This window comes from Anarrhichthys ocellatus, unplaced genomic scaffold (assembly GCF_004355925.1).
Source record: "Anarrhichthys ocellatus isolate YVR2014 unplaced genomic scaffold, GSC_Weel_1.0 scaffold19, whole genome shotgun sequence".
In the NCBI taxonomy this organism is placed as follows: Eukaryota; Metazoa; Chordata; class Actinopteri; order Perciformes; family Anarhichadidae; genus Anarrhichthys; species Anarrhichthys ocellatus.
In genome coordinates, this window is record NW_022280049.1 from 6,378,487 (window position 1) to 6,386,783 (window position 8,297).

Here is an 8,297-nt window from a genome sequence, read left to right on the forward strand (position 1 = left end):
TGGTCAGAGAGAAGAAGGACTTGTGTCATCACAACCGTCAGTGCTAATCTTCACTGCAGGCTACAGTGTCTGATATCAACAGGCCCTCGAGACACGTCCCGTTCACACCGCGCGGTATCCACGGGAGAGTGGTGGTGCTCCCGAGACGTCCGAGGAGCAATTTCTCAGCTGCCATTCAAACGCTCAGAGGCTCCGCGAAGAGGAGGAGGAGACGGGGAGGACGCCTCCGTTCATCCATCCATTCACCAGTCCGCACAGTAATCGCACTCCGGCGCCTGGACCTCCCGCGAGCCCCTATACCAGCCTGCGCGAGACACCACCACGAGCTTCGGCGGCGGCCGCGAACAACGGTCGCACGCGCATACCGGCGAGAGGGGGGCAGTTGGGAAGGACGCTCAGCGTGGAGAGAGAAAAAAGAAGAGCCCGTCTGTCAGTGTTATTCCCCGGTGTGGATGTAGAGAGACGGAGACAGAGAGAGGACCACCGATAAAGTCTGACTGAACGCGTTTTACCGGTGAGTGAAGAAACGGTACGGGACGTGTTTAAAGTGTTATCGTTTTTAAGATAGTACTGTGTTAGCGCTAAATTCTCTGTTTGATTTATAACGGAGCCCACGGCCAGACACCATGTCATTTAGTTTTTGAGCGAGACGAGCATTTCTCCCGGGGGCTGCGTTGAGGGTTTCGCGTCCTTGTTTTTCTTGCTAATCTGTGACCAAAAAATGCTCACACAGTCCGCAGCCGGGCAGTAGGACAGCGGTGTTTGTGGAGCTAATATGGGCTGAAAGATATATGCACCGTGCGGGCCGTGGGGTTTCATGGAGGTGTGTGTGTGTGTGTGTGTGTGTGTGTGTGTGTCTTTTCTCTCTCCCCGTGTCCTCCGAGAAGAGAAAGAGAAAAGCGTTTCCCTTCCGCTTTTAGGAGGACAAGTCGATCTTGAAACGCGACCAAGGTCTATTTTGGAGGAAGAGAAAGGCACCGGCCTCAATTGAGCTTGAACCGTGTCTCCCAGCCATCCTGTTGTCATGGTTACTGGCTCGAGGAGGCTGGGAGAACATGGCTGTCTCGCGCTGTGCTCTCTCACTCTCTCTCCCTCTCTCTTTCACACACACGCACACACACACACACACACACACAGACACGCACACGCACGCACACACACGTACACACATTTCCATGCACGCGCGCTGGGAGAGAGAGAGAGACAATGAGCCTTGTCTATCCGGTGTTTGTTTATGTATTTTTAAGTGTATTGGGAGACACTTTGGAAAAAGAGCAGGCACATAGTAACCTCATTATATATTTTTAAGGGTCTCCTATTATCCTATGCACATTTTAAACTGTAAGCCCCCACATATATAAACTACAACAGATGAGACAAAAATATAATAAACCATAAAATCACTATAAGCCCAACATGGACTTCCACAGTCACAATCTAAGTGCTTAGAATATTATAGAAATATACAATTTTTTTTCCCAGTGTAAGACGGAGCTCCTGGACTACACTTATCTTCGCCTCAGGATGTGGGTGGCTTCTTCAAAACAGGTGTTTGATAGCAGCTTTTTTTCATCCCCAAAGCAAAGTCACTATTATCTTAATAATATACATTTACATGTCTAGTCCCATTGCAATGTATTCCCCCAATACAACTGTGGGCTCTCCCAGACAAAAGTGCAGCTCAGCTTCCTCCAATGTAATCATCGTGAACCTCAAAGGTGTCAGACATCCAGAAGCAGCAGCAGCAGCTTCTCTCTCCCTCTTCCTTTAATTACTTATCAACACATCAGAAACAACAGCACCAAAACCCTTTGGGATGCAACATTTAGGAAATACACATATTTCAAACTGTTTAGAAAACATATTGTTAGCATTGCAAACACATGAAATACATTAATGCTTAATTTGTACGAAAACAGAAATTCCGATATCAGAAAGAGAGCAGGCAGTTTTACAAATCATTCAGATGCCAGAAAGGGCATGCCGTGTGTGTGTGTGTGTGTGTGTGTGTGAAACAAGGAGTGAATTTGCATGTCAAAATGGAAATGCCCAGAGAAAAACAAGATAAATCACCGCATTACTGTGAGCTTGTATTGAGATGTAAGCGTTTAGAGTGACAAAATGTGAGGGATTGGTTGACCTTGACAGCACAGAAGTGACATATTAAGGTGATTCGAGAGCTGGCTCCCTGTTACGCTCCAGTAGGCTGATGGTGTGGCTAGTCGGAGGCTCTGTGGTCCTAATGGGGGGACTTGCAGGCAGGCAGACAGCCTAGGAAAACACCCTGGACCACTTCCAACTCCATATTTTCCTGCTTTCCTGTCCCAGGCTAACGACCAGGAAATGATACTTCTTCCTCTCTGCCTACATCTGTGCTTGCAACACAACAGCATTTTTGAAAGGTGACTAAACTTTGCACCGTGTGTGTGTGTGTGTGTTGGCTGCAGCCGGCCTGCGTGTCATGAACAGGGTCAGTAGGTCGTTTATAAAGACCGCAGTGTTTTTTCTGAGCATGTCTCTCTGATAGACTCCTGGAGAGAGGAGGAGGGAAGTCCTTCGTGTTCAGATCTTATTAGCATCCGTCAGTATTCAGTGATAGCTCTGTAAATTCATTTTGATTACTGATGAGCTATTTATGAAAAGCAGTTAGCTTGTCCTGGTGGTGGTTAAGGTATTTATTCAGATTTTTCTTTGGCTGGGTTTAAAAGATTTTTGTTAATTGTGTTTCTTTCTCTGCTGAAAGCTTAAATAGTGCAAACAATGTATATATATATAATATATGCAATACTGTATTGGTTCTGTATCTCTATGTGGGCTGCTTTTTCAATTTGTCACATAGATTTACATTTTCGGGTTGGAGATAATCAACTCCATGTCAATGACTGCATGCAGTGAAGCACCAACACTGTGCCCTTCACACTACTTGTCGAGACCGTGAGCGGTGCTTTTTATGGAGAAACCAACCTCGCGGTTTGCACAACAAAAGAACTGCACAATTTGTTTTGTTGTTGTTTAAAATGAATGTGTGCAGCACTACAAACGTAATGAGGTCAGACAGGTTAAAAGTGGTCAAGTGGCTGCCTGTTCCACCACTTAAACTCAGAAAGAAAGGTGCTGTGGTGGTGCCTAACACGAGCGTCTGCAGGCAGCGTATACTGTCAATAAGATTTAGCAGCTAAACGGAGCTATAGATGGCTTCAAATGGCAATAATGCAAGTCATATCATCGTGTGTCAGAAAACCTGCAACGTGATCTTCTTCCCTATTGTGTAGCCTCGTCATTCATTAAACTCTCTGGGAATCCTGGGTAATCCTCTCCTCTGCCCCATGTTACATTCTAGTCACTGCCAATAACATTGGCAGCTCCACTTGAATAAGAAAGGTGTTAAATGCACCGCTTAAAGGCACGAAAATATCCAGTTATTATATTTATCCGTCTTTAATGCTTGAGAGGGAACAACTTCTTTATATATAAAAGTGACGCGAGCAGCGTCGGAAATACACGAGGGCAAAGGGCAAAACTGCCCCTAAGAAATATCATTTTGCCCCTGATATCACTAGGAGAGGGGCAAAAAATGCCCCCGTACTTTCTAAACGAATAAAAAAATGGAGCGCTTCTTAATCAGACCTGTGACTGCGGTCAACTCAGCAGACACTTAAATGTTAGTGCACCTATACGCTGAAATTCACGGTAAACTCATTCAAACGGCGCAGATCGGGAGCGAGCGAAGGACTTTGAAAGTTAACGGAAAGAATAACGTGAGACAACATCCGGTTTCTTCAGACGAACATCCGGTTTTTAGAATAAGATGCCAACAAAGTATACATATTGCATAATGGAAATTAGATTAAATGAATTATATTCACATTAAGTATAAAACATGCTACCTGCATCTCCTGAGTTAAAGGTAAAATACACCTAAATTGTGCGTAAAGTGTCTTTATTCTTTGATTTGAGGGTTGCTGGAAATGAATAATACCTGACTGACAGTCAATTAAGATATTTTACCAAGTAAAAACTCTGAACTGAATTTGTACCTTCAAATGGCACATTTTTTTTAATTTTTAAGGTGCTATAAAAATGTTTTTCTCAAAAATTCCACACAATGACTAATGCATAGGTTCAGGACAAAAATGGGTAATATCACAATATTTGAGGTGCTACAAAAATATCTTTCTCAATAATTCCATACAATGACTGATGTATATGTAATCAAGGCATCGTTAACTTAATAATTGTTAATAGTTGTTTAAAACATTTAATAACAACAATAAATAACCACAAAGAAATAAGAATAAAATTGAATATGATTGTCTGATTTACGTTTGTTTTTTGTTAAAATAATCTAAGAAAACACTTTGAATCTGTAGACTACTGCTAATAGTCTTATTATTGCCATTTGATGACAATTGCTCATATACAGTAAGCCTAAATAAGTATATTTATTATTTTGAACAACGGTTAAATGTTATTTCAGAAGTTTCAAAAAGTGCCCCCAATTTTTTGAAAATGCCCCTGGATTTCAGTCAGTGGGGGCAAAAGTTGCCCCCAAAAAAATATGTAAATTTCCTACCCTGGACGCCAGTAATGGAGAGCACTACTTGTCATGCGGAAATGGATGTATAATGTCTGTGTTACAAACCTGAGGCATGGAGTATTAAAGGGAGGCAGAATGGGAAGAACATGAATGGAGGTGTTCATGCATTTTTCCAACATGGTTGTCCCTGACTGCTCGGCTTGTCGTCATACTATGTAATAACCTAAATTAGCTTCTTCTACTGTGTTACAGCAGAACCAGATACAAAACAATCACCCTTTAGCTCCTTTTCAGTCTGCTGAGTTGATTTGTCAACAGTTTGTTGACTTCTGTACCTCTGTACACCAAGTAATGGAGATATAGTAGCTGTCAGAAATTCTCAAATTATTTTCCGACTGCTGGAAATGGTTGTCTGAGGGAACACTTGCACTGTTTGTTGCATTATGGGAAATGTAGGAGCGAGCATTTTTGAAACTTAGGGTCAGGTCAGCATTTCTTGACCTGCGTCTCCCAAATTTATTTACAATCCTTTAACACCCTGGCGTAGCAATTTTACTTGTTTAGCAGTTCAAGCACCCAATTTGAAGTTGAATCATGTTGAAGGTTAGGATGCAGCTGGGTGAGCTTCCTATTGCAGTAAAGACCGTCTCGCTTTTTAAGAAGTGCTCCCCTTATTGTGAAGCCTCCAGCCTGACTACCTCAGGAGCTTTTCTTTGTCATCTTTCTGCCTATAGACAGACCAGCTTATCGCCACAGAGTCCCAGTGGACTGCGGCTCTGTGTCTCAGTTCAAATCAATAAGTAGTGTATATATATATATATATATATATATATGTGTGTGTGTGTGTGTGTGTGTGTGTGTGTGCATTGTGGTGTGTGTGAGTGTATCAGAGAGTGTGTGCGTGTGTCTGAGTGAGACAGGAAGACAGGCAGAGAGATAGCGAGAGAGATATAAAAGGCACAAGAGACAGAAGCGGAGCTATTTAATGGCGACTTGGCCTTTTATCCAGCGTCACCCTCACTGGATTGGTGGTTTATATGCCTGGATGGACATGTTGTCAGATGTGTGTTTGTGTGTTGTTGTCATGATTGGCAGACGGTCCGATCGCAATTAAAAGAAATCGATAAGGTTTAAGAGGCCCAGTGTTCTGCTGACAGAAGTGGAATGCAATAAGTCTCTACTGATAGCCACTGTATACATAGAGACACAAAGACTGAGACACACACACACATAGTCTCAGAGACAGCCCCCCCCCCCACCCCCCCACCCCACACACACCCTTTCTCTACTGTTGGCTGTTTGTCTGAGCACATCTCCTCTTCCTCCTCCTCAGCAGCTGGGATTCATGCTGCTCACTTCCACAGTTTTTTTTCTTCTTTCTGCTGGCTAAGACCCATTTACCTCAATTACTGGGAAGTGAGAGGCTGAGACAGAGAAAAGAGAGAGCAGGGAGGTAGACTGTGAGATAGAAGAAAAACATCATGTAGAACAGATGAAGAGGAGTGGGAGAAAAACAGGACACTGGAGACACGCGGAGAGAGAGAGAGAGAGAGAGAGAGAGAGAGAGAGAGAGAGAGAGAGGGGAGGTAGACTGTGAGCTAGCAGAAAAACAACATGTAGAACAGATGAAGAGGAGAGAGTGGGAGAAAAACAGGACACTGGAGACACGCGGGGAGGGAGAGGGAGAGAGGGGGAGAGAGGGAGAGGGAGAGAGAGACAGAGGGAGGGAGAGAGAGAGGGGGAGGGAGAGAGAGGGAGAGGGAGGGAGAGGGAGAGAGAGAGAGGGGCGGTAGACTGTGAGCTAGCAGAAAAACATCATGTAGAACAGCTGAAGAGGAGAGAGTGGGAGAAAAACAGGACACTGGAGACACGCGGGGAGAGAGAGGGAGAGAGAGACAGAGGGAGGGAGAGAAAGAGGGGGAGGGAGAGGGAGGGAGAGAGGGAGAGGGAGAGAGAGAGAGAATTCCCCCTCTGCATGTCTGCTTTCATAACTGTTCACTGTTTCCATTTATGGAGACGTGTCACTGTTGTGTTTGTGTGTGTCTGACTATGTGCTAATCTGTGCAAATGCATCTTTGTGTAATTGCATAAACGGATGCAAATTGTGCTTGTTTGCATATGTCTAGTACAAATAGTGAATATCAGCTCCAATAGACTCAGATGGAAATTCTTCCCAATATTCAGTTGTTAAATTGTTAAAGTAGCTATAAGCACATACCGATCCATGGAATATTTAGCTATGGCAGTCTTTCAGATTCATCATCAGCTGATGTGACGTCCTGTTATGTGTGTCATAATGAAGTTAATAAATCATAAGCGTCCCACAATGTCAAGGGCCGTGTGATTGATGGTTCTGCAGAGAGAGACAAACTGCCTGGTATAATGCACACTGTTCCCAGACTTCTTCTATAGAAAACAGTAAAAGAAAGAGTTCAGGCTAATCAGTGATCATGTAGAGTACGCAGAGAGAATGTGTTGGGGGATCAGTCAGAGTGAGAAGCTTTGAGGTCAGAGTGAGAAGGATTAGAAGACGCCAGCAGAAACACGCTGTGCTCGGTTGTGAAAAAAAACCCGACACACATTTGCTGATGTATGTATTTTTCTTACTGCTTGCGCTTCTCAGCGTGACAGAAGACAGGTTTCTTTATTCAAACTGTCATGTGACGAGGAGGGTGACAGTGACAGTGTTTGCTGTCTTATTCTCGCCTCTCGGTGCTCCAACGGTAACATTTGCTGCAGGCATCGAGGCTGAGAGCTCGGCGCCGCCGTTGCATTTGGGTTGGGAACGTTAAGGTGCTGAAAAAGGAAAGGTCTGCTGTAATTAGGAGACGAGTATACGAAACGAGAGAGCAACCGGCCTGACTTCCTTGGTTCTGCATAATTTGCATCATCTCTCTGCAGCTGTGATGAAACATTCAGCGTGGTGTCCTCGTGCTCAGGGGCTAAGCCAAAGCACTTTCGGTATCATACATCCAGACTTGGCTCACATCCTCGCCTGCCATAGATCTTTCCTCTCTGTCGTGAGTGTTTTTCGACACGTTTTGATCAAATTTCCCCCGAGAATCCGCAGAGTTGTGTTTGCGGGGTTCAGTGTGATCACTTCTGCCTAACTATAGGTCCCTTACCTGCATCTGCACGCCTTCACCAAAAGCTTTGAATGCAAGTAAACATTGAGCTGCAGTTGTGCTGTGAGTCCTCTGCAGGGATGATCTAATGATACGGACTGTCTGTAGCAGACACGGCCGCACTCTGCAACACAATCACAATGCAGGGTTGTGCTTGATAAATCAGTTTTTTTTAAATGCACTTCAGCTTGACTGATGCCATCAAAAAGAACAACTACAGACATATGCACTTTATACCTGGATTATTGCAGGATTACTGTTTTGTTTTTTCATTTCAAGGGGTAGAATTGCCTCCTGACATTTTAACATAATTTCATAAAGTTACGTCACATCAAAGCAAATTAAGACAAAGGAAATATGCAACAATACACTGTATAATTATAAATTAGTGTTTATTATTTTTAAGTATGGGAAATAAATGGCTTTATGTTCAGAATTATGTATATAAAATCAGGAGGAAAATATTCTGATTGATTGAGATTGTAAATTCGTTCTTAAACTTGGAAAACAGAAGTTGGGCAAAACAATCTCACCACAAGTTCATTCTTTTTTTTATAAAATTATTAAATCACAAAAACAAAATCCACTTGAACATAGTACATTGCCCCCCCCCCCCAACTGACTGTCACCGCGCA

General features: G+C 43.5%; 1 protein-coding gene across 1 annotated transcript in view; it reads left to right on the top strand.

The window, feature by feature from the left end:
• psd2 (pleckstrin and Sec7 domain containing 2) overlaps nt 1-8,297 on the top strand; it is a 34,970-nt gene continuing 26,673 nt past the window's right edge. Inside the window, exon 1 of the mRNA XM_031858165.1 lies at nt 1-514. The gene's annotated coding sequence lies outside the window, so the exon portion shown is untranslated. The remainder of the gene's footprint in view (nt 515-8,297) is intronic.